Source organism: Onychostoma macrolepis, chromosome 03 (genome assembly GCF_012432095.1).
Source record: "Onychostoma macrolepis isolate SWU-2019 chromosome 03, ASM1243209v1, whole genome shotgun sequence".
Classification (NCBI taxonomy): Eukaryota; Metazoa; Chordata; class Actinopteri; order Cypriniformes; family Cyprinidae; genus Onychostoma; species Onychostoma macrolepis.
The window spans coordinates 54,055,847-54,082,444 of NC_081157.1; the positions used below are offsets into that span (position 1 = coordinate 54,055,847).

A 26,598-nucleotide genomic window follows, 5' to 3' on the forward strand; every position below is an offset into this window, starting at 1 on the left:
CTTGTTCAAATCAATCAGCAACGTTTTTACATATTTTAACACATTTTTACATGTTTAAGTAATAAAAACATTAGATTTTTCTGATGAATCTATTGTCATTAAAACACTTTCAAACTCAGAAGAAAAAAGTAAATATTTAGTAAATATTATAAAATATTTTAAATGAAATATTCTGTCATGTTCTTCCTCTGAAGATGTTTTCAGGCACGTGATCAGCTAGAGACAAAAAGGAGGATCTGACCACGCCCACAAGCCACGCCCCCAGCACTTATTATTACACATATATATTTCAGCACATTAACAGATATGTCTTATATTGTAATAATACATACTATTGTCCTGTAAAAGATAAAAAGCTGCATTTAATAATCAGCTTTATTTTATTCAAAGCATCTTTACAGTGAGAAACTAGAAATAGAGATTACATATTACATATTCATCAATTACAATCTGATCTCAAGATGATCTGTCGTTGTGTTTATTATTTGTGCACAAAAACAATCCAGAAAAATGATAACATGAATATTTTCTGAATAAATGGCTGATCTGACTCTCTGTGAGGATTTCTGACACACATTTATTCTGATTGATGTTCATATTAATGTGATGAAGAGACTCTGTAACATCTGTTAGTGATTCATCACGCAGCTCAAAGCATTATGGGTAGAATCTCTCATCAGTTTCTTCTGATTCATCAACACAGTTTCACTGATGATTGAACACTAACACGAAACCCAGGATAAAGCGGCTGAGTGAATGTGGTCTGTTCTGTGTGGATGTGTCTCATTGTGTCAGAGACGCTGTAGAAGGACAGAGTTCCTGCACCGTGATCCACATACACTCCTACTACTGCTGATGATGGGCTCCACAGGGAGAGCAGTCTCTATGTTATTGTGCATGAATGAGTAACTGTCAGGAGAGCAGAACAGACTCCAGGACTGATCATTATCTCCAAACCAACACTCAACACCTCCTCCCTTCCTGCTGATGCTCTTATATGACACTGATATAGACACACCTCCACTCCACTCAATCTCCCAGTAACAGCGTCCACACACACTCTCTCTACACAACACCTGATCACACACATCAAATCTGTCTGGATGATCAGGATACGACTGCAGATCTGGGTAAGTGAATGTAGCCACTCTGTTGTTCTCAGACAGACGGAGGAGTATATTCACTGTGTTCAGATCCAGAGTGAACTGATGGGAATCTGATGGAGAGAAAACACATCACAATCAGGAATCATGAATGAGTTATTAAATCAGACACACAAACACATGATCTTTAATATAATAACCTGCACTAAACCTAAACCTGTGTCACAGAACACATTCTGATATATATTCTCATCTTATATGTATGTTTTAACAGTCTTTTCTGAGAATATTATATAAGAGTGTTGAAATGTTCAGAGATCTCACTTCACACCTCCTCTAAATGATTGACCCGGTCTCCTAGCAACAGTGACAGCAGCTGTTGCCGAGCAACAGTAAGGACTGTACTGGACTGTTTAAACTGATATTCAACACAAACCACAAGAGATTTCATCAGAAATCAGAGAATTAGTCTTTTTCTCCAGAATCTGAAATGACGTCAGCGCAGGGTAAAGATCGATCCGTTACAGGTCTGCGTCTATTATATCAGTGCGCCCTTCTCTCAAATAATGCTTCTTACCTTTTCTGTTCTGCCTGTTTTACAAGTTGTTGTTATGTAATCATAAAGAAATATCATTTGACTTGTTTGTAACTGATATGGCCACTCAGACCGCTGACTCGTGAGATAAAGCACTTAACATAGCGCTGGATGATCTATTCTCGTCTCCAGCAAAGTCCCTTTTTAAATAGTCTTTGATCTCCGGTACATTTGAGCGTATTATCTCAGTTTACTCCGTCATTTCCTCAAATCACCACATCATCATAAATTACTTCAGAATGACAACATTTATGACCAGATGCACATGTTTCTCAGTTTGAAGCATATTAAACTCAACACAAGTACGTAATCCTGATAGAATAGGAACAAAACCATGAATCCGAGTCATCTCTGTTTAATATATATTTCCCAGGACACATTATACAACGTACATTTACTCCATCACATTAATGCAAAGGAGAGAAAATACAACATTACTTTAATAATAATAATAATAATAATAATAATAAAGCTAACTGAATTATAACTGCCACCATTTAGCATTAAACAAACTTGTATTTGTGACGACCCGAGCTGACCAAACAGTTAATCGTGAAATGTTTGCACTTTGTAGAGTACAGTACCAGCAGTTCAAGCATTTTCATAGGATCTCATCTGTAAAAAAAGACTTTGATTCTCAAATTCATCCTCGTTAAGTTCGGCTGCTGTTGTGTGAAAAAGGCTAATTAGCTGGAAAAGGAAAAGCCGAAGTGAGTGATGTCACTTCCTGAGTCTCATTTGCTGTCATTGTTAAGATGATCACTTTTCTTGCTGATTTTCTTATTTTCCATCGTGTGAAACTGATGTGTGGCAGCAGTACAGACTACGATCTGACTCTAGAAATCCAGAAGTTTAACTGTTAAAGGAATAGTTTCTGAACAGTTCTGTGGTCGTTTCATCAGCCTCATGTTGTCCAAACCCGTATGACTGAGTGTCTTCAGTGGAGCAGAGAAGGAGATGTTTAGCAGAATATCAGGGCCGGTCTGAGTCTGATGATCATTGTGTAAACGTGAATGGTGTCGTGTCCGAGGTTAAGACCGACCCTGACTTTCTGCTAAACATCTCCTTCTGTGTTCCAGGTTCAGTTCTGTCGTGTGTTGTGTTTAAGATCCAGTATCTTTAATCACCTCAGTCTTGCTAATGCAGCGTATTGTCAGGTTTGTGTGATGTTTATGGTCATGTAACTGTAAATCACACTGGTCTCTGCTGTAAAATGAGCTGGACCCTAAAAATCTTTAGGGAGTGTGACTGTCCTTGTGTAGCACCTAAATATCATATCGTCAAACGACTGTCAGACGATGAACGAACCTGCAGCTCAAACACCAAGAATACTGCAGCCTGCGACAGCTGTTATTAATCATCTGTATTTATATTTATTCTTTATATATTTGTGAAGTAGTTAGCTTACACTCTTATTTTAGTGTTTAGCTGAAGATGCTACACTGTAAAAAATCCAACTTGCAAATTGTTAACTCAATTTAGAATTGTAAGTCAAGTGGACACATTTTTGAGCACAGTGTTGAGTTAACTTATAAAAACTATTTAAATGCATGTTGATTACTACTTTGTCCATTGAATATAAACAATTAAGTTGAGAAAACTTAATATTTTGATTTATAATTTCGACCGTTTAACTTCCTGTCGTTGCGCATGCGCGGTCTGTCTTGGCACGGGGTTTCCCTCTTCAATCACGCTGACGAAGGGACTCGGGAGTGGATTTCGTCTGTTAAGACTAGAGGTAAGTTTTCTTTTAACGTTATTTTTGAAAGTAAGATAAATAAACTGCACACCTAAATTATGAAGGGCAATGTTATGTTCCTAAAAGACGAGTGTAAGGATGTGTGAGTAATATAATTTTGATTTTGTCTTCAAACGATTATAAAAACAATATAATCGCCATTATAATATAAACGTATATAAACGTTATTGTTCCACATTCTGTTAATTTGCTTTAAAGTGGTTTTACTAACGTTAACTGTTTTGTGTTCAAATTTGTTCAAATGAGCCAGTACATCATGATTTTATTTTCCAAATCGTATTTTTTTTTCGTATCCGTAATCACTATGGTAAACCTAGTGCTTAACTTGGGACTATATTAGACCAGTACGATCACCAACGCTGCGGAGTAGCCCAGTACATGTGTGACTCGTCATAGACATAAACGGAGAGAAGTAGCTCCGACTACAATGTTCTTCCATAAGGCAGCGTGCAGTACTGGTTATTAGGCGCCAAAAACTTTAATGTCCAAATCAGTCAAATCATGTAACGGGACTGCAACAGTAATTTAATATACGTTTTGTTGTCTGTCAATAATGGTAATGAAACAGCTGATTTCTTATTATAGATATTATTAATTTTTAACGATGCATGTGTGTGTCTCACATACACACATGAAACATTTACATTAAGGTCTCATTTGTTAACATTAATGTATGAACTAACAATGAGCAATTTTTTACAGTAATTATTAATCTTTTTTATAGTATTTTTTTTTACATAATTTATTAATCAAAGTTAATAAAACATTGTCCATGTTAGTTCACAGTATATTAACTTATGTTAACAAATACAACTTTTGAATTTAATAATGTATTAGTAAATGTTGAAATTAACACCAACTAAGATTAATAAATGTCGTAGAAGTAGTGTTCCTTCTTAGTTAATTACATTTAATGTTAATTTTGTAGAAATGTAACATTGCACATCATCTCTAACTATTTCTTTTTTCTCTCTTCTTTTTTTATAGGTTTGGAATGCAGTGTAAGCTTTGCAAATTTGCACACAATAGCAGAGAGGTCCTTTTGAAGCACTACAGGTTTCACCATTATCAAGGGCGATCCTGGCACCAACCTTGCTTGTATACTGACTGCATCTGCACTTTCAAAACTGCAGGTGCGTTAAAATCACATTTGACAAGATCACACAAACAGACTGCTGCAGTTAAAGAGCACTTTAATTTTTCTTGTGAGTTATGTGATTTTAAAGATGTTTGTCAGCCATCTCAGTTTTTAAACCATATCAGAAATCATTTGAAGAAACATGACACAGTCAAATGTCCTTTTAAAGATTGTGAGCTGACAACCAATGTCCTTTCAACTTTTAGTAGTCACATAACTCGTAGACACAAGTCTCAAGGTTTTAAAGATTTTAGCTCTTCTGTTACATATCACACGGATGATTTGGAAAGCAATGAAGTGTCATGGTCGGAAGAGACTGAAGATCCTATACCAAATCAACAGTCAAATGTTAGCACTGTTCCTTTAACTCCTTCTGAACCTGAAACAAGCACTTATTCAGAGCCTGTAGACCAGGGGTGTCCAAACTTTTTTTAGTGAGGGCCAAATACAGAAAAATAAACAAAGGGCCGGGCCACACACTAGAGGTGACATATTGACACATGAATACTGTGTTTTTACGACCTGGCTTGTTACTCAAGGTCTCAACATAAAAAGGAACACGAACAAACAGTTTAGGTTTTAAATAAAGAACTGTTTATTATTAAAGTCAAAATTGTCTAGGAGGTCAGTTGTGTGTTTGCAAAGAGTCAGGTTAATAACTGGAACTGCAAGCTCAACCCTGCCCGTGCACTGGAACGACAGGCCTGCAGGTGGCACAGGGGGTCGTGATAGTGTAGCCTATTTCTAACTCACCTATAATGTGAAGAACATTACAGTGTACACTCAGTGGATCAAAACGCGAGCCATTAGGGAGGAACTTTACGCTCCCGCTTTGATGGGCGCTGAGATCCCCGCAGCCATGCGCAATTCACGACCCTCATCCGGCGTGTCAATACGATAAAGCCCTGGCGCAGAACGCTTCAAATTCTCCGCTCGATACAGACGCGGGCGGCGCATCCTCCCTCTGGACACGCGAGATCCGCGCTGCGACACACGTTGCAATTTTGTTTAGTAGCGGTTACCTGGTAACGGTTGAGAAGCACCGTTTCCATGGCTGGCTCCATCTAGTGTTGAAACTGAGAAGTGCAACAGTGTTGAGCTCGAGGTTCTTGTGTGGGCCATATTCAATTATATTTTCAGAATTTGCTGCGGGCCAATAAAAACTGCGGCCCGCGGGCCGTAGTTTGGACACCCCTGCTGTAGACTATACAAGTCTAGAGAGCAAACTTGCATCATTGATCCTTTATATGCAGACAATTTTGCATGTTTCAAAAAGTGCAACTCAGGAGATATTAAGTTGGATGCGTGATATTGTTTCGTCATCTAGGTATGCAGCAAAACAATCGATCAGTGGTATTTTAAGAAAATACGAAAGCCACATTGTTGATTCAGTGGCAGAGGAGCTTTCTGAATTGATATCAGTAGAAGTGCTCAAAACAAACCCTGTTTTTACAGCCACTGCAAAGAAGGGTACACTCTCAACAGATTTTAGAAGGAATGCTTATTTTAAAGAACATTTTCAAGTAATTGATCCGGTGGAGTACCGTTTTGATAGGCTACATCAAAATACCTTTGTGTATGTCTCCGTGTTGAAAGTTCTTGAAGTGTTACTCAACAGAGCAGATGTCTTGGAAAGAGCTGTTTTTGTTGAGGATGAGTTAGCAGGACAGTACACATCTACTCGTAGTGGGCAGTATTACAAAGAAAACCAACTTTTAGGTGTTCAAAGTGATTGCCTTTCAGTGGGTCTCTACATTGATGATTTTGAGGTTTGCAATCCTCTGGGCACTTTGAAAAAGATTCATAAGATCACAGCTGTTTATTGGGTGCTTCTAAATTTGCCTGCCAAATTCCGTTCTACACTTCCCTCAATACAACTAACTCTACTTGGAAAAAGCAGTGATATAAAACGGTTCGGCTTCGACAAATTTTTTGATCCACTGTTAAAAGAAATGAGAGACCTGGAGCAGCAAGGTGTGTTTGTTGAAGCCCTGAATGCACATCTTAGAGGAACTGTGTATTGTGTATGTGCTGACAATCTTGGGGCTCATGGTCTTGCTGGCTTTCAAGAAAGCTTTCAAGCTGAGAACCTGTGTAGATTTTGCTAAGTCAGCAAAGATGACATACAGACACGAGATGCTAGTTGTTTTCAGCTTCGAACCGTTGAACAGCACAACTCAATTACAGATGAACTGAGAGACAACCGTGAACTTCAGAGCAGACTTGGTGTAAAAAAAGAATGTGTCCTCAGTAAGCACCTTTCTTTCTTTCACCCAGTAACTGGGTTCCCACCAGATGTCCTTCATGACACATTGGAGGGAATTGTCCCATTTGAGTTATCAATTTGCTTGAAAGAACTCATCTCAAAGGGACATTTTACTCTTCTTACTCTGAACAACTGTATTAAATCCTTTCCTTATAAGGACTCAGAGTGAACAGACCCCAAGTCATTTCCCAGTCCAGCTTTTCAAAGAAAGCCATAGGTGGGAATGGGCATGAGAATTGGGCATTGCTAGGCTTGTTACCATTAATGATTGCTCACCTTGTAACCAATTCTGAGCCTGCTTGGGAAATTTTGATGGACTTGAGAGAGATAGTGGAGTTGGTAATGTCAGGCCAGTTCTCAGAAGCAACCCTATGCTTTTTAGAACGAAAAATTTTAGAACACAGACAACTACTCAAAAACACATTCCCAAACCTTAAATTGCGACCAAAACACCACTATCTGGAGCACTATCCGCACTTGATTCGCTGCTTTGGGCCATTAGTCGAGCTCTGGACAATGAGATTTGAGGCCAAGCATAGCTATTTCAAAGGTGTGGTGAGTGACGTCCACAATTTCAAAAACATTCCACTCACTTTGGCAACTAAGCATCAGCTTATGATGGGCCATTTTCTCAATGGTCCAAGTCTCTTTTCATTACCCTTGTCTGTGCAGAATGTGAAAACGGTAAGAACGTGTACATTAGAAGTGCTACAGAAGGCTGCACTTCAGAAAAAATACCTACACAAAGAAGTTTTGTCTTTCGCGTCTGATGTACATCTGCATGGAATTCACTTCAGTGAAGGCATGATTGTGTCCTCAGGTCAATGCAGTGGCTTGCCTGAATTTTTCAGAATTCTCAGTGTACTAGTGAATGCTAACAAAGTGTCCTTCCTTTGCAAAAGGCTTTCGGCATGGTACATTGAACACTATAGGTGTTATGAGGTTTCTGAAACAAGCACAATTGAAATACTTGAGCCAGAGGACCTTAATGATCACCAACCTCTCACCTCGTATGCAGTTCAGGGAAAGAACATGATTGCACTAAAGAGGTTCCTTCTCCATTAATTGTTCTTCACATAGCCGCACTGCCTCCATTGAAACTGGGCCATTGTATTCTTATTTGAACTTTTACGTGATGGTAGTATTTGTAATGGGTTAAAGGGATAGTTCCCCAAAATGTGAATTGACATAAGTTGCTCTCCCTCATGACATTCTAAACCTGTATGACTTTCTAATGCAGAAGACAAAAGCATGCGTTTTAACGAATAAAACAGTTTTTTAATACAATGCCAAATATCTCATTTTAAATATATATATAAAAAAAACATAAATCTCAAAACTACTCAATGTTTCTTGTGAAGTATATGACGCTAAGCAAATTATGAAAGTTTTCATCTTTGAACTATCCTTTTAAATCATTTAACCTGCCCTCTACTTGGTGTACTATAATCTTTTAATTACTTTTTACAGAATATGCGGCTACGTGTTGTGTTGGCCCCTGATAATATTAGGAGGTTGGATATTTTGGAAAATGTCACTTCAGTTGAAAACTTGAAAAGGATTCTTCAAGAAAAGCTTGAAATCAAGGATGACTTTTTGATTCAATTTGAGGATCCAGAGTTCGGAAATGAACTCTGTAACTTGACCGATATAACAGAGCTTCCACCAGATAGAGCAGTGCTGAAGATACTCTTGAAAGTACCTGAAGAATCTGAATCGGAGATCTCTATTTCCTCTTTAGACACTGCCAGTATGTCATCGCCATCCAACAGCTCAAACCAGAGTTCCCCTTCCTTGACTATCAGACACCGTGAATGTTCTCAGTGGCCCTCTACTTTCCCGATTCCCAAGTTCTCATATGATGTCGAGTTAAGACTTGCCAAAGGGAATGAGAATTTTAAAGAAGATGGAACACTGCTCACAATACCAAGATAAATGAAAATGGATATCTTGGATGCCATAGCTGAAACAATTTTTTCATTCAAAGCTTATCCAAATAATCAAGAGTTGGAATCGGTGTCTGTTGCATTGATTGGAAAGCATCCATGTCTCAAGGATCCGGGCTCAGGAACAGGTCACCACAGCTGGACTATGAGCATCAAATATAAGGTTGGCAACTACCGCCAGAAACTACGATCAGTAGGTTGCTCTGAAGTCGCTGTAAACCAGAGAAGAGTGAATGAGGATTCTAGACGCTTGAAGAAAGCAAAGAGATGTGAGATAAACTTCCTCCCAGACATCCCAATTGGGCAGACAGACTATTCTCTACAAAAGGAAAGAGATGCACTACAGGAGGAATTGAAAAAGAAACATTTCAACATGGCATTTGTTGACTCAAAAATGGAACTGACATTCCCACTGAGAAGAAAGGAAATAGTCGACAAAGAACCTCTTGTGGCTGATGTCCTAAAACAATGGCCAGCATTGTTTTTGGAAGATCAGGTGAGTTTTTAAAAGATTCGTTAACTTGAGTTGTTGTTTTGTTTTTGTTTTTTGTTTTTTTACATTGTGTAGACTCTATTCTTACTGTTAGCTATATTTTGTTTAAAGGTATCTGCTGAGTTCTACCAGATTACTCAAACAAACCTGAAGAGTACCTTTTTCTCATCTTTGGATGAATACGCATCACCGATGATCAAGCTGTACAGAGCCCGTGGTGGAGCATATGGAGAGGAAATGAAAACACTCCTAGACCAACTTGATAATCAAGTAAGTGTTTATCAATAGATCTCTGGTTAAAGTGACCTAATATGATTTGTGGGATTTTACCCTTCTTTTTTTAGTGTAATGTACGTATTTGTGCATGCAATCGATCTGCAAAGTTAGATGATCTGTCCAAATGAAAGCAGCTGCCTGAAACACTTGATTTGTAGTTCCTAGTGTAATTTCTGCTTTTGGTTGGATATAACATGTATATAATCTGTTCTGTATTTGTTTTTCTGTCTTTCAGACCTCTGATGTCCTTGTTCATAAAAAAGGCTACCGCTCTCAAAGGCCTCCCAGTGTTTATGAGGGAAAAGTCGGGAAACTTTCTGAGGACTTGCCTGGTAAGATGCGTGTTATCAGCACATATACTCATACCTGAGATCCTTCCCCAGATCCTGTCTGGAGATAACTATTTTGTCTGTTATCCAAAACGCATCAACTAACTGTTTTATCAGGCAAGAGGCAGGGGAAAGAGTAGAAATCAGGAGACAAAGTGATGGTAAAAAAAATTGTTTATTTAATAATCGGTAACACTTTACAAGAAGGATTAATTTGTTAACATTTAGTTAAGGTATAAACCAACATGAACTAACCATAAGCCATACATTTGCTACTGCATTTTTAAATATTTTTTAATGTTAGTTAATAAAAATACAACTGTTCTTTGTTAATAATGAAAAATGTTCAAAGATTGATAAATGCTGTAGAAGTGCAGTTCAATTATTATTTCATGTTAACTAATGTAGTTAACGAATGAAACCTTAATGTAAAGTTTTACCGAATAATCTTAGTTGGATATTTCTCAGTGATCAGTCTGATTTCATCTGGTAGCACAAATTCATCAAGTGTTATACCAAAGCAAACACAATGGAAAATTACTGCTTCACAATACTGTGACATTGAAAACCTTGATATTGAGACATTTCATCTGATCTTCAACCTGTGAAAACAATACAGCACACAATCACGAGATTAAAAAAGTGTAGCAATACTAAAGAATAAATAAAATTAATATAATACACAAGAGTACACAAGAATATGAATACAGAAGATTTAAACTAAGAGAAATTAAGTTTACTCACCCTGTTTTGATGCTGCTTTTTACTCCAGGACACAGAGCCAGAAGAAGATTACACAAAGGGGATGAAGATGGGGATCTTAAGCATCGACAAAGACAATGTATTCACCATCCATTCCAGCCCAAATGTAAGATGCCTGTCTGTTGTTCTAGAGGAGCTAGTTGTGCTGGATAATGTCCAAGACCTTCCCACTGCTGTTGCTCTCCTCTTTGGCTTGATTTATTGCCTGAACATGAACTATCCCAAAGAGCTGAAATACACTTTTGAAACCATTCAAAAGGTGTTTATTGGCCTTGACCCCCAGTGCTCACCAAGGGTCCAGTCATTCAAAAACAAAGTGCTAATGTCTAAGTAGCTACAGTCAATAAGCAAGGCAAGCACTCATTTGTTCTTCCAGTTCTTAGTTACAGTAACAATTGTTCCTTAACAGTACAACATACAAGAAAGCTTTGAGTTTTAATGTGAGGTCAAATGTTGTTTTAACAGGTGGCTACTTGATTGCTTTAACACGTTTGTTGCATGGATGTAAGACAAATTTTAAAAATACCATGCAAGGTCTTGTTTATTGCTGCAGCATTTAATGATTGATACTCTAGCACTTTAAGTATAATCTTATTACTCCAGCACTTTAAAATAAATCGTGTTGTACAATGCCAGCACTTTAAAACCATTACAAGATTAGTGGATAGGATTTTTTCTTTTTTGCAACATATGGTGATTATTCGAGTGTACTTCACATTTGAAATTTCTGTACCTCATGCTGAAGTATCAATAAAGATTTTCTTCAATGTTGACAAAGTCTTGCATTGTATTTACAGTAATCCCTGCATTTGGATTCTTATAATGTCAGGACCATACGAGAATCTACGTAACATTTTGAAGACAATTAAGTTGAATTAACTGTAAAAAATAAAAAGTTCAGTTAACTTAAAAAAATTAAAACTTGAGTTCACTTAAAAAAATAAAGCAACCCGCTGCAAAGCTTTTTTGAGTTTACTGAACTTCAGGCCTATATAGTTGTGCGTACTGATTTCTTAAAGTTTGCTCAATCTCCTATTCAACTTTCAACAAACTCATAATGACTAGTTAGATGTACTTACTGAGAAAGGTTTACTTAACTTAAACCAATAGTTTCAGAGAACTTTCAAAAATGTTTTGGCACAACATCAACCACTGAAGTTGAGTAAACTCAAAAATGCTTTGCAGCTGGTTGCTTTATTTTTTTAAGTTAACTCAACTTTTTATTTTTTACAGTGTACAGTAAGATGTCGTTAACGCTATTTATGCGTATTACACATTTTGTATTTCATTGTTTGTGGCAAATCAAGTTTAGATATTATTTTTCTGCAGTATAACTGACAAATTACACTGTTTCATGTAAACAAAGTTATTCATGTAAATAATGTAAAATTCTGCATGACTACATCCTTCATAGATGGACGCTGCTGTGATTAAAACGTATAAATACTCAGTAAATATCAAACGATCTGTAATAACAGACAAAGCAGTAGTAATAAACACAGTTACTCTCACTTGTGTGTTGTGATATTACTGTCTGATCCAATATAGTCACACAACATCATCTTTTAGTTTCATTCTCTCAGAAAATCCTGCATCAAACTGTGTCTTGTTTAAAACAAGGTGAAGGTGACATCTCAGGACATTGACCCATGTCCCCACTTTTCAAAACGCTTATAAATAAGTTTTTTTCAAAAAAGTTGAAATTCACAGTCTCCTGTAAGGGGTAGGTTTAGGTGTAGGGTTGGTGTAGGGCAATAGCACATACAGTAAGTACGGTATAAAAACCATTACGCCTATGGGATGAACCCACTTTTCACAAAAACGAACACGTGTGAGTGAGTGAGTGAGTGAGTGTGTGTGTGTGAGTGTGTGTGTGTGCGAGTGAGTGAGTGTGTGTGTGTGTGTGTGAGTGAGTGTGTGTGTGCGAGTGAGTGTGTGTGAGTGAGTGAGTGTGCAAGTGTGAGTGAGTGTGTGCGTGTGTGTGCAAGTGTGAGTGTGTGTGCGAGTGAGTGAGTGTGTGTGTGAGTGAGTGAGTGTGTGTGTGTGTGCAAGTGTGAGTGTGTGTGAGTGAGTGAGTGAGTGTGTGTGTGTGAGTGAGTGAGTGTGAGTGTGTGTGTGTGTGAGTGAGTGAGTGTGAGTGTGTGTGTGTGTGTTTGTGAGAGTGTGAGTGTGAGTGTGTGTGTGTGTGTGTGAGTGAGTGAGTGTGAGTGTGAGTGTGTGAGTGAGTGAGTGTGTGTGTGTGTGTGTGTGTGTGTGTGTGTGTGTGTGTGTGTGTGTTTGTGAGAGTGTGTAGTGTACATACATTTGTGTAGTCCTGCTGTAATTCTGGATTCTCCTCCATGATCCACACTATAAAACACACACAGATTCATATTATTATATTTTTTATCAATGATTTTGAAAACAATATAATCAAAATAAAACCACGTTAAACCATGCTTTAAACATACTAGCAATATTCTAGATGTTAGCAACACGCTAAACATGTTAGAATAGCATAGCATCAGGGTTGCAGCTCTCACACACTTTCAGACTCTGTCTCTCACGGATCGACTAAATCTCACAGCAAATAACAAGACAAAAGAAATCACTCAATCTGCTCAGGATTTTCTCACTGGTCTTGTTTGGTTTCACAGAGACTGGACTGGTCTAAAGCACATTAAACCAAATAAAACCAGACCGTGAAATGAACAGCTAAAGCGATGACTGCCTCTTGTGGTGCCGGATCGCTGTCTTCTTTTACTCTCTCTCCTGAAACGTCTGTGTTGTGGACATAAATAGATGGTTCTGTGTCTAAATAAACTCAGTTCTGGTCCAGAAACAAAGAGAAAGTAATGGCAGTTGTGAGCAGGGTGGCCAAAGGGATGATGATGAAGCTGAAGTGAATGGTGCACTGTTAATAATGTGAGTGTGAAATGACAGTATATTCCAGGTTAATAATTGCATTACTTTCACAGTGGGACTTCTCTTGTATCTAACTGCACTCTCAGAAATGTCTTGTAAACAAACAGCATCATACTGTGTTTCTTTAGTGCTTATGTTACTATGACGGCTCTGTTATGGCCCAATAGGCCCTTTTCACATGACGTCACACAACTTCCATTGTGACGCAAAGCAGGGTATTCTTACTTCCGCCAGCATAGGAAAGCGCTATCGCTACCAGCATGGAGTTCACCCAGACACTTGTACATCTGCCAAAAATATGGTTAGAGGATGACAGCCGCTGTCTTCTTCAAGGCGAGGCGTACCGAATACCAGTCGCCAAGATTTGCTGTTTGAAGTCGAGGGAGGAGTTGGAAATGCAGCACCGAAGTCATACTTTCTGATTCCCGCCACTCTGGCACAATGTTTACTGTAGATGAAGCTGGTTAGATATATTTTTGAAATAAACAAACGTTTTAGACATTTACATGTGATAACAGAAAGCCTTTTCATTCAGTAATTTATGTCCTGCTTAATACAGCGCCTGTATATACAAGAATAGTTCAACATAAGTTTGTACTATTTAAATATCAATAAAATGGGGTCTATAATTTTCCCTTTTATTTTTATAACAATGTAATTCAGAAATAAATATTAAATATATTAAGTTTACATAAAAAGCTTTTACTGTTAAAAACAGATGTGAGTATTTGTGTTCAAGTAACTGTAGAAGTGCAAAGTTCTGTAGCAACTATCCAAGGAATAAACTATCCAAGTTATGACATAAACCGAAATAACAAGTGAAAAGATTTCAAATATATATTTTGTGAATACATAATCGTTATCATACAAATCTGAAAGCAAGCAGTTGCGGCAAGCAAGCCTCCCATCTAAGGCAGATGCAGAAAAACGTTCGCAAAAGAATCCAACTGTAAGTAAATTAACATTAGTCTTAACTCTTAACTATCGCCCTTCATATTTCCCACATTTTCCAGAGAAGTCTCTGGTGTGAAGGTATAGCGGAAGTACAGATACACTGCTTTGCGGGAAAGCGGAAGTTAGCTGACGTCATTGTGAAAAGGGCCTATAGGTGTGCCTGTTTGTTTTTGCGCTCTCCCTCTCTCTTGATCTGTCAGTTTCTTAGGCTCATCCCTCTGGATTGCCATTCGTCCGGGCAGATGTTAATCATTATTAACCTGCGTGACGTCGCTGCCCTCGCTGCCAATCAGGATCTCCCGCTACAGTTTAAAACGACGCTCAAGTGAACGCTGCTACTTTGTTTGTCTTTCTGTTCGCCGTCTTTCTAGCCTTGGTGATTGTTTGTTGTCTTAGTGACAGTTACAGTGTGTTTAACGATATCCCCTTTGCTATGCCATTACACATTTTGTAATTCGTTTTATGATTTCTGATCGCGAGAGGACGGAGAAGGACACAGAAACACTACTGTAGAGAAACACCAGGTTAGAAGCGAGCGCCACACTTGTAAGTTTTGTTTGTTAGTTAGAGCAGTTTAGTTATGGCATGTAAACGCTGAAAATCTTTTATTTTCTTTAGTTTAGAGGTTTCATTGTAAGGTAGTTGGGTTTTGTTCTTTTCTTTCCTTTGGCGCCGTTTGCGTTCCTTTTGGGTTTAATAAATAGACGCTCTCTAACTTTCTCTGCTGTATTTTTGTAATGGCTGTAGAAATGGTCATTAATTCTTGATTTGGGTACGGCACAGACAAGCTACAGGTAATAATGTGATCAAAACATCATGGCAACAAATGCATAACCGTAACCGTTATATAACCGTAGTATAAGCGGAATAATTGACTTTGGTCCGTTGAATTATTAGAAAAATAATACACCCGAGGTGTAACGGCCACTCCGCTTCACCACCTCGGGTGTGCATTATTTTTCTATTAATTCAACGGCCCGTCACCAATTATTCCTTAATTAATTCATGTTTTACTGTTGCTTATTGTCATTGTAGGCTTAGGCTACTTTTTTTCTATGAATTTTAATGAATATACAAATTAATAAAATGAGTTTTATTTATTTTTTGTTACACAATTTTCATTTATTTACTTTTAACACTGCACATCCAGCACCCCCAATTTTTTCTTGGGCTACACGCCAGGGGGTGCTGCAGCACCCTCAGCACTCCTACTTCCCGTGGTAATGTTTTATTTATTTATTTATTTTTTTTAAAAGGACAACATGCATTAATCAACATTTCTTTTCAACACCAGTTGTTTGGCAAGATATTTCAAAACCCTTTAAAAATATCAAGAACACTAAACAAAGCATCATGACAACAGTACTAACACTATGACAACAATCAACGTTTTCACACAATCAGCCATGCAAACGAGCACATAAAGCAACAACACACAACCTTCAATAGGTATATGTAAGCGTGTAGAAAAACATCAATCATACATGAAGCACAAAAGACTCCAACATACCAGACAATAAGTAAAATATTAATAAAATAATCCAAAACATACATTTAGCCACCTGACAGGGACCAAAGATCATGGAACAAGTTAACAGCGGATTAAACAATACCAACATTAATAGTAAAATTAGCAGTAAGATTTATAAATTAAAAATGATCACATCTGTTTATTTTTAAAAGCCAGGCTTTAAGACTTTGTCTAAAGGAATAATATATGTTGGAAGTGTATTCCACAACTGAGAAGCTCTTACAGAAAAGCATGATTGACTAAGGCTATGTTCACACTGTCAGTTTTTGGGATTGACAACCGCATTTTCTTTACAGGTGTGAGTCTCGAAATGTCTCGTTCACACAGCAGCTTACAGTTGTGTTAAGAATACTGTCTGTATGAACGTGCAACGGGTGTCAAGCCCGTATTCCTTACCAGTAACCAAAGCAACAGTGAACAAAGTAAAATCAAAGATGGTGACGTCCATAATACTGAAAGTCTTAGCACTTTCTGACACGACATAAGAGTCTGTTGCGCTGCTGAGAGGTTTGTGATTGTAGCTCCGTGTACCTTCGCTTTTTATTGAATCTCTACCTTACTTTCACTCCCTTTTTGTCTAAAGTGATAACTTAATTCCCACCATATTTCTGGTGCTATCCTTCAAACTAATCTAACTAATTTGATCGTCCGCTTTTAAAACCGCGAGTGCAGCTTGTTAGCCCGTTAGCTTGTCACTTGTGGTTCCATTTGCATTTCGCGCCTATTATTTTTTATTTTATTTTTTTCCCTCGCTCCGTTTTTCACGAGCTCATCAAACAACAGTGGTAAGTGGTAAGTTAAGTTGGTATCATTCATCAATCACGGTGAGTAATGCCTTCTTCTCCTGCTATTGTTGTTTGCACTGTTTGCCACATGTATAGTTTATCTGTCTCTGTCAGCAGCGAGAGATTCACATGTGATAAATGCAGGGAAATAGTTAGGCTGACAGAGCAGGTTTTAGAACTAGAGACACGCATCCAGACTTTAGTTGAGGATAGTAAGAATGTGAGGGCTGTAGATACTGCTTTGGATGCGACTAGCTCAGGGAGTCTTGTACATTGTTCGGTTTCGGTTGAGCCCGTGCAGCAGGGCAACTGGGTGACAGTGAGGCGGCCTAGTCGCGGGTCAAAACACCACTCTTCCGTTCCGATCAAAACATCAAACAGGTTCTCCCCACTCAGTGACGCACCCACTGAGAAACCTGATGAAAGTGCTCTAGTTATTGGCGATTCTATTGTACGGAACGTGAAAACAGAGACACCAGCCACCATAGTCCATTGTTTACCAGGAGCCAGAGCGCCTGACATCTTGGCAAATTTAAAAGTGCTGACTAATGCTAAACGTAAATTCAGTAAGATTGTTATCCATGTCGGCGCTAATGATGTTCGACTCCGCCAGTCGGAGATCACTAAAAATAATGTTAAAGAGGTGTGTGAACTTGCAAGTACGATGTCAGACACTGTAATATGCTCTGGTCCGCTCCCTGCTTATCGTGGCGATGAGATTCATAGCAGACTGTCGCCACTTAATGGCTGGATGTCTAAGTGGTGCCCGCAAAATAACATAAGCTTTATAGACAATTGGAAGAATTTTTGGGGCAGACCTGACCTGTTGAAAAGAGATGGTGTTCATCCCTCCTGGGGTGGTGCCGCTCTTCTCTCTAGAAATATGGCACATAGTCTTAGAGTTCGTATGTGACTAACTGGGGCCCAGGTCAGGAAGCAGACAGACTGGCTAAACCGACCGCCTGCTAGCCGCCTCACGTCACCAAAGTCAGTTAACTCTCAGCACATAGTCTCTATAGTGTGATATCTAGGTGAAAAAGTTTCTGTGTCTGTTCCCCGAACTAGAAAATACAGAAAACATCCAAACCAAAGTAATAGTAACAATTTAATTGATGTTCAACAAATAAAAAACCAATATAATACAGATAAACACATGATAAAGCTTGGCTTATTGAATATTAGATCCCTTTCTGCAAAAGCACTTTTTGTAAATGATATGTTCACTGACCATAAACTAGATGTGCTTTGTCTGACAGAAACCTGGCTAAAACAAGATGATTGCATTACTTTAAACGAGGCTACACCACAAGATTACTGTTACAAACATGAACCGCGTCCAAAAGGTAAAGGGGGAGGTGTTGCTACAATTTATAGCAATATTTTCAGTATCTCTCAGAGGTCGGGTTTCAAGTATAATTCGTTCGAAGTAATGGTGCTTCATATAACGTTATCCAAAGAAACAAGTATTAATGATAAATCCCCTGTGATGTTTGTACTGGCTACTGTATACAGGCCACCAGGGCACCATACAGACTTTATTAAAGAATTTTCTGATCTTCTATCGGAGTTAGTGCTGACTGCAGATAAAGTCCTAATCGTTGGTGATTTTAATATCCATGTTGATAATGAAAAAGATTCGTTGGGATCAGCATTTATAGACATTCTAAACTCTATTGGTGTTAAACAACATGTGTCAGGACCTACTCATTGTAGAAATCATACTCTAGGTTTAATACTGTCACATGGAATTGATGTCAGTGGCGTTGAAATTTGGCAGCAGAGTGATGATATCTCAGATCATTATCTAGTCTCCTGTATATTCCATATAACTAAAGCTGTAAAGCCAACTCCTTGTTATAAATATGGTAGAACCATTACCTCTACCACGAAAGACTGCTTTATAAATAATCTTCCTGACTTATCTCAGTTCCTCAGCATATCCAATAGCTCAGAACAACTTGATGATGTAACAGGAACTATGGACTCTCTCTTTTCTAGCACTTTAGATGCGGTTGCTCCTTTACGCTTAATGTTGTTCCTTTAGCTTGAGACCAAGTTGTCATACAGTATGTTAAGTAAGGAATAATCATTGAATTTATAAATAATTTTGCTGCTGTAGTTGTTAAACAATTTCTAATATACCTAAAATTAGCAAAATTATATTTATTTATTTGCAATATTTTCTTCACTTGTTTTTTGAAGGATATAGTGGAATCAAGGATAACACCAAGATATTTAACAGGGTTATATTATTGTGTCCTCTAGAAACCCCTAGACTTATATCTACATAGAGACACAGAGTAGTTCAAAATCAAATAATAAAACCTAAAAACTTGTTGCTCAACATACTTGAGTTTGTCCAGATTCTTGAGCTTTTCAGAGAGCAGCTTGACTCCTGAATCTCCTGGGTGATTGTAGCTCAGATCCAGCTCTTTCAGGTGTGAGGGGTTTGAACTCAGAGCTGAAGACAGATAACCACAGCCTTCCTCTGTCACCATACAGCCAGACAACCTACAGACACACACAGCAACAGTCCACATTACATTAGTTTGGTTGTCAGACATCACTAACAGTCATTTGTGCTGTTATTTTCTGTAGTTTTAGTCATTAAAGTAAAATAATCAGAAACGGTTATACTCCATTAAAGTACAAATGTACTTAAAAACAGGCAAACATATTTCTATATTGTTACTAGACACCCAGGGTTAACCCCCTGGGGTTGACCATGGCAATACTTGACACGCAGACATGAGGAATAGATCTTTGAATGCTTGAAGTGTCTACTTTTAAATGAAGTAAGTCTTATCAAAAACAAATATTCTGTGCTAAAGTAATCCGTATGAAACTAACACGAGGTACAGTTTTTCCTGTCTGAGCTCATTCTCTGTAATGTGATAATGTCCACAAAAAGCGTGCGTTGTTCATATGATAATTATCCACATGAGACACGTGGACATGTAAACGCCCACATCGCCTCCAAGTGTGAAGATTCATCAAGCTCATCTCGGCTACTTTTTTTTTTTTTTTTTTTAAAGACACGCTGAGAGGAATAAGCCAGAATTTACCTCAGAAGAACAATGCGATGCGACGTGCCATTTGATCCAGCAGAGGAGATAATGTGTTATTGTGACATAAACTTGAACACATTTACTAGTTGGACTTTTCCCAAACTGTAATTCCAGACTAAAATGTGTGAAATCGAGTGCAACATTGCATCTAAATGTTGTATGACGCAAGTATGTTTTTAAACACTATATACTGTAACAATAGAGTATATAGACTAAGACAGGCATGAGTGTTTTTTTTTTGTTTGTTTTTTTTACTATTTTTATTCAACTTTATAAACATAACAATATACACATAGTATGGTAACATTTTATAATAACGTTAAGTTGTAAGTCATTTGTAAGTGATTAGTTAATGATGAACTAATCATTTACAAAACATTCATAAGTGATATGCTAATAATTTGTGTATGTTTTGTTAATTAATTTACAAGTAATTTACAAGTAATTAGTTAATTAGTTTTACAAACTTTATGGTTTCCAGTTGTGTGTGCATAAATATATATACACACACAAACAACCTGTAACCGGAAGGTTCGTAAAATATTTACAACTGATGAGTAGTTTACACTTTAGATTAGGGGATGGAGAAAGCGTTGTAAATGCCTTGGATATACCTACAGATCATTCGTAACATGTAAGAAAGATCTACAAATGATGTGTAACACATTTACAAGTGATGAGTAGTTACACTTTAGATTAGGGGATGCAGAAAGCTTTGTAAATGATTTATAATATTTATTGAGATAATAGTACAATATTGACATTTCAATGATTTATAAGTGATCTATAATATATTAACTAGTAACCTAACTAAACTATTAACCATTACGGATCTGTTTGATTATTTCATTATGCTATTGTTTAAAGATAACTTATGACAGATTTGTAAATCATTAGCATATTACTTAATCATTTGTGAATGTATAGTCATGTTTTGTAAATGATTAGTTCATCATCATCTAATCACTTGTAAATTATTTATAACTTAATCTACAAAACATAGATAAAAAATATTAGCATCACTTATTAATCATCTATGAACGCATAGTCATGTTTTGTAAATGATTAGTTCATTATTAGCTAATTACTTGAAAATGACTTGTAAATTAATTAACAAAACATACACAAATTGTTAGCATATCACTTATTAATAGCTTATGAATGTTTTGTAAATGATTAGTTCATCATTAACTAATCACTTATAAATGACTTATAACTGAACGATATTATAAAGTGTTACCCAATATCCGATATAGAAGGAAGAAAATCTGGGTTATCTTTAATAGGTATTGCACATGATAAGTCTATTGCTCCTCTAAAGTTTTTATTTTTATTTATTTTTTTGTGGACCAAATTGTTACAGTATGCTGTATCCATATATTTGTTTTCTTCACTCCCTTTTGTAATTGCAAATCCATGGATGGCAGAACTGTCAAAGAAACTCCCATTCTGCCTCCTTTTCAATACCAAGCCAAGCAGTGATAGCCCTGAGATGAGCAACACAATAATAGTATCTAAGATTAGGACGGCTCAACAACCCCCCCTTCATTTTCACAGTTTCTATCCTACCAAACATAGACAGAGGTAGTACTTCCCATCTAGCCAAGTTTTTGTAAGATTTACAGAACCTCAGACACGTTGGTCTTCTAAAACGGACAATACACACACAATGCATTAACAAATGGTGCTTTTCCACTGCATGGTTTGGCATGGTACGGTTCACAGTGTTGGGCAAGCTACTTGGAAAATGTAGTGAGCTAAGCTAACAGTTAGTCTTCATTAAATGAAGCTTCACTACACTAAAGCTACAGCCCTCGGAAATGTAGCAAGCTAAGCTACAGCATCATGGCAAAAGTAGTTTACTACATCTAAGCTATTTAGAAAAAAAATCATTTTTATATTGAACCAACATCATACCAAGTCAATGCTCTCTCAGTGATCAATAAAACAGTCAGTCAAGCAGATAGACAGGCATAACAGTTCAGCTTAGTTGTTTATTCAACAACTGTTAAACCAATTTGTCAACAAAAATCAGAATTATGTACAGGGATATATATACCCTCATATATTTACCTCATATTGTGACATAGGCAAAATAATTGTTTTCTGTTGGCTGGAAATATTGTGGCTTTATTGTATATAGATACATTTATACAAATGGTAACACTTAAAAATAAGGTTCATTAGTTAACATTAGCTAACTAGTGTAGTTAACATGAACTAAGAATGAACAATACTTCTGCAGCATTTATTAATCTTAATGTTAATTTCAACATTTACTAATGTATTATTAAAATCAAAAGTTGTGTTTGTTGACATTAGTTTAATGCACTGTGAACTACCAATGAACGACTGTATTTTCATAACAAAGATTAATAAATACTATAATAAATGTATTGTTCATTGTTCGCTCATGTTAGTTACATTAATGAAATCTTATTGTATTGTGTTACCATATAAATGTATAGGCCAAAAGATAGGCTACGTTTATTTGCATCGTTGCATGTGTCATTTTATTGTTAACATTTCACCAAAATCAAGTATACAAAGTTTTTGACCAGCGAATGGTTTTTCCCCCGTCTTTACCGCCACATCAGAGGCAGTACGTTCATCACATTTACGTTTTCATGAACTTGCAGTAATGTCGCTATGTGGGCGCTCAGTTTTTTCTATTATTTGGCCAAAATATCATATTATAAATGATTTAGCGCTTCACACAAGCTATTTGGCTGTGACTCAACAACAAATGATAGACACTCTCTGCTCCTTAACCAAAAAAACATTAGCCTTCATAAATATAGTGTTTTTTTGAGTAAAGAAAACGCTGTGCTTATTCAGTCAACAATTCTTTATTTACTTTCAGACAGCAAACAAGCTAAGATCCTCCAAACTGCGCGCCGCACTTCATTCACGAGAGAGACGGGAGGAATAATGAGGTTTGACAGACAGTTTGAGGAGCCAATGGCATTACGAGCTTTAGTGGCTGTGGCGTCACTTACTGATCCAGGATCAGTGATCCTTAGCAGTTATATTTCTGATTTGAGCTTGAGTTTTAGAAATGCTTTGGAAAACGTTAGCTTTTGTTGACGCTACCGCGCTACTTGACCAAAAATAGAGCTTCGCTACTGAAAAGCTATTTGATTCAGAAAGCAGCGACGCTACCACCACGCTACTGAAAAATGTAGTTAAACTACTAGCGTCACTACTTGTAGCGACGCTACTGCCCAACACTGACGGTTCAGTACGGTTCATTTTTGGGGGGGGTTTTCACAGGGTACAGTACCTGGTACTTTTTTCAGTACCTCGGTTGAGGTTCCAAGCGAACCGTAACATTACCAAAAAGTGATGTGTAAACTCTGCTGATCACCGATTGGCCGAAGAGAATCGTCACTACCTGCATCACTGAACTTGCAACACAAGACACAGCAGACCCGCTAGATTTAAATCAGCACCGCCAGCGAAGGATCAAACGCAACCGTTTTGAATGAGCACACCTTTTTTTAACAACCCAAATATGGCTGTTTTGTTGTCTGTTGAGGAAGTACAGACGTTCCTCTCGTTGATAGAGGAGTGGATCCAGCGAGAGCTTGATGGGGTGACGCTGAATGAAAAGGTTTTTCAGGAGTCACGGCAGTAGAGGCAGTGCAACTATAGCAACATGTGAATAACCCCGCCCACTCTAAAGCGGTATTAAACTGCAGTGGAAACGCAAACCGTGGTGTGAAGTATGTTTTACTTTTCAAATTCAAAATAGACCAATCTACCTTTCTGTAACTGACTTTAAATAGTTATGACCAATCTTTAAGAAAACAAATGAGATGACTAACTTTTTAAGACCTATTCTAAACAGTTTATGCGACCGGCCACTGATACTACTAGAATACTGCACTGCTGGAAAAGGCTCTCAGCCAATCAGATTTGAGAACCAGAACAAACTGTTGTATAAATTATACAATCTAATCCTGGGGCCAGTTGCATAAACTTAGCCACCATGTTAAGACTGTGTCTTAAGAACTAGTTTGACCAACTTGCAGTTGCCAAGGGGTAGTCAGTCATACTTTAATACAAATCAGACCAATCTACCTTTTCATAACTGAATTTAAAAAGTTGTGACCAGTCTTGAAGAAAACAAATTAGATGACTAACGTTTTAAGACTAGTCTAAACAGTTTATGCAACCGGCCCCTGTTTACGTGAAATAAGCCACTCCTGAGCAGCTTTGATCTAATGGACCTGTTGCTATGAAAGCAATATCAGGATTAGCTTTGAAGAACTTAACAAATCTGGATCGTGTCAAAAAATTAAATTCAGCTGTTTGTCACCTCAATATTTGATATTCTTCATGCTGCTCTGCTGCATTCCATTATGACCAAAAAAGTTATTTTATAGACCTCAATGGTCTAAGAGTGCTCTCCAAGGTAAAAATGATTAAAATAACCATCAAATCAAGAAGACAGGGTTTTACTGTTCACAGAAACAGCAAACAGTAAAATAATATCCAGTGTCCCAAAATATTCAACTTTATATAGAGTCAGAGTGCAAATTAGGCAATTACCAATTAAGAGTGAATGCATAAATATTTTTAAAATAAACATACTATTGTCAGAGTCACAGTCACCGCCGCCCACAGCAATTACCAGATCACAATCACCTGAGTTCTAATCACCCGCAGCTGCTAACCCTCATCAGCATTCCCATAAATACCCACTCTGACACTCATCGTCCGGTCTACGGTTCACCAGCTGAAAAGTAACTGGACTCTCTCTACTTACAATTATTGACTTACCTGTTGTATCGCTGAGTTTCTCCCTAGTTCCACCGACGAATCTCCGTGACGAACTCCCAAGTCTCCTGGTTCCCGATCTCCAGTCACCCTGTATACAGAGGACGCTGTTAACTCTCCGCCAAGACCTTTTCACATTTCATAAAATTAATAAAAGGTCTATGGTTTAATCATTGACAGACAGACATCAAAAACAGACAGACATAAATATTAGTATTGTAATTTTGCTTTGTATGTATGCAATACATTTGAACCATTTGCCAATAGTTGTCACAAACACAGACGGGAATCACAGGTGAGTGAATGACAATGAGGTTTATTGACAGAACTGGTGACTGATTCGAGATATGAATGGCGTGGGTGAGTATCTTGATATAAGTGAATGTAAACAATATAAAATTATAATATTTTGTAAAACCATGGAAAATGTTAAAGCTTCTTGTTGCTTCAACATATTCATAATTCTCATTACAGATTTGGGAAGATGTTTGGTGCATTTTACATTTTCAAATCCATGTTTACCCATGTTGACCCAAACTCACAGCGCTTGCATGAAATGGAGTTCGTGTGAAGTAGCATTTACTGTAAACTGAGACGCTATTTTCTTGTGTGTTAATGAATACGGTGTCATGCTTCACTCTCAAACTAAATGTTGTAAATCATCTTGTTAATCATTTTATGGAAAAAAAAAAAATTACCTAAGTATCTTCAGCTTACAGTTTCTCTTCAGTCCGTCAGAAAGCAGCGTCACTCCTGAATCCTGCAGGTCATTGTTACTCAGGTCTAGCTCTCTCAGACGGGAGTTTGAGGATTGTAGAGCTGATGACAAGCTCTCACAAGACTGAGCAGTGAGATTACACATGGAAAGCCTGAACGAGAAAAACAGTAAATAAACACAGAATAAATCTTAGCAATGTGATTTTTAATGATTCATTTTTATTTTATTTATTTAACCAGAAAAGACTCTCTGAGATTAAAAATCTCTTTCGCAGGAGTGTCCTTGCCAAAATGGGCAGCAGTACATCAGTTTCATCACAAAATATTACAACACAAACAGACTAGAGACACTTAAAAACAGTTACATATCATTGAGTCAATTTCCATTTGCAGAGTAACTGTTTTAAAATGATCCAAAGACAGCAAATTTTGTAATTTCAATTTCGATTGCAGAAGGTTCCAATCGGTCGGAGCAGCGTCCATAAAAGCCTTTTTACCTCATTCAGATTGAACAAAAGGAACAGAGAGAGTATAACAATTTTGTGAGCGAAGGAAGTATTTCTCAACAATTTTCTGTTTTATAAGACAGCAGAGATATGAGGGCAACATCCCCAGAATGGCTTTATAGATAATTAAATACCAGTGCATTTTTCTTCTGATAGACAAAGAAGACCAACCTACACTGTTATACAATATACAGTGATGCGTTGAGGGTTTACAATCTGATATAAATCTTAAAGCACCATGATAAACAGCATCTAAAGAGGAGAGAAGATATTGTTGTAAACCTTTATTCCTCTTGTCGAAGCAGAGACCAGGAGACGTTGGGATATCTTTCATACAGAAGTTACTCTTTATTGAGAACTCGCTGTGCGTCGCTGTAGTCATCCAAGTCTCACTAAAAGCAGTGATACATTGTAGTGTATATACATTTAGGGGGCAGTGCTTAAGAATGGAAACAAAGCACCGGGTGACGACCTTAAAGCATGCAAATGAAGTATTCAGGTATAGCATCCTGCCCCATTTAACCACTCCTAATCTAATCAGCCTAACTGCCCAAAGATTGGGGCAGGGGCATCAAGAGCAATTACAAACAAAAGGCAAGAGTCTCCGTCGTCTGGCTCATTTCACTTACAATAAGAGAACAGGAACTGGCAGGGACCTCGTGCTACAAACTTTGTTAAACAGAA

At 37.4% G+C, this 26,598-nt stretch overlaps 1 protein-coding gene and 1 pseudogene across 1 annotated transcript in view; both read right to left on the bottom strand.

Annotated features, from left to right (window-relative positions):
* Positions 1-26,598, bottom strand: part of LOC131535842 (zinc finger protein 501-like) — a 515,807-nt gene that overhangs the window by 196,574 nt on the left and 292,635 nt on the right. The gene's annotated exons all lie outside the window — the stretch shown is intronic.
* LOC131536548 (neoverrucotoxin subunit alpha-like) lies at positions 364-25,556 on the bottom strand (annotated as a pseudogene).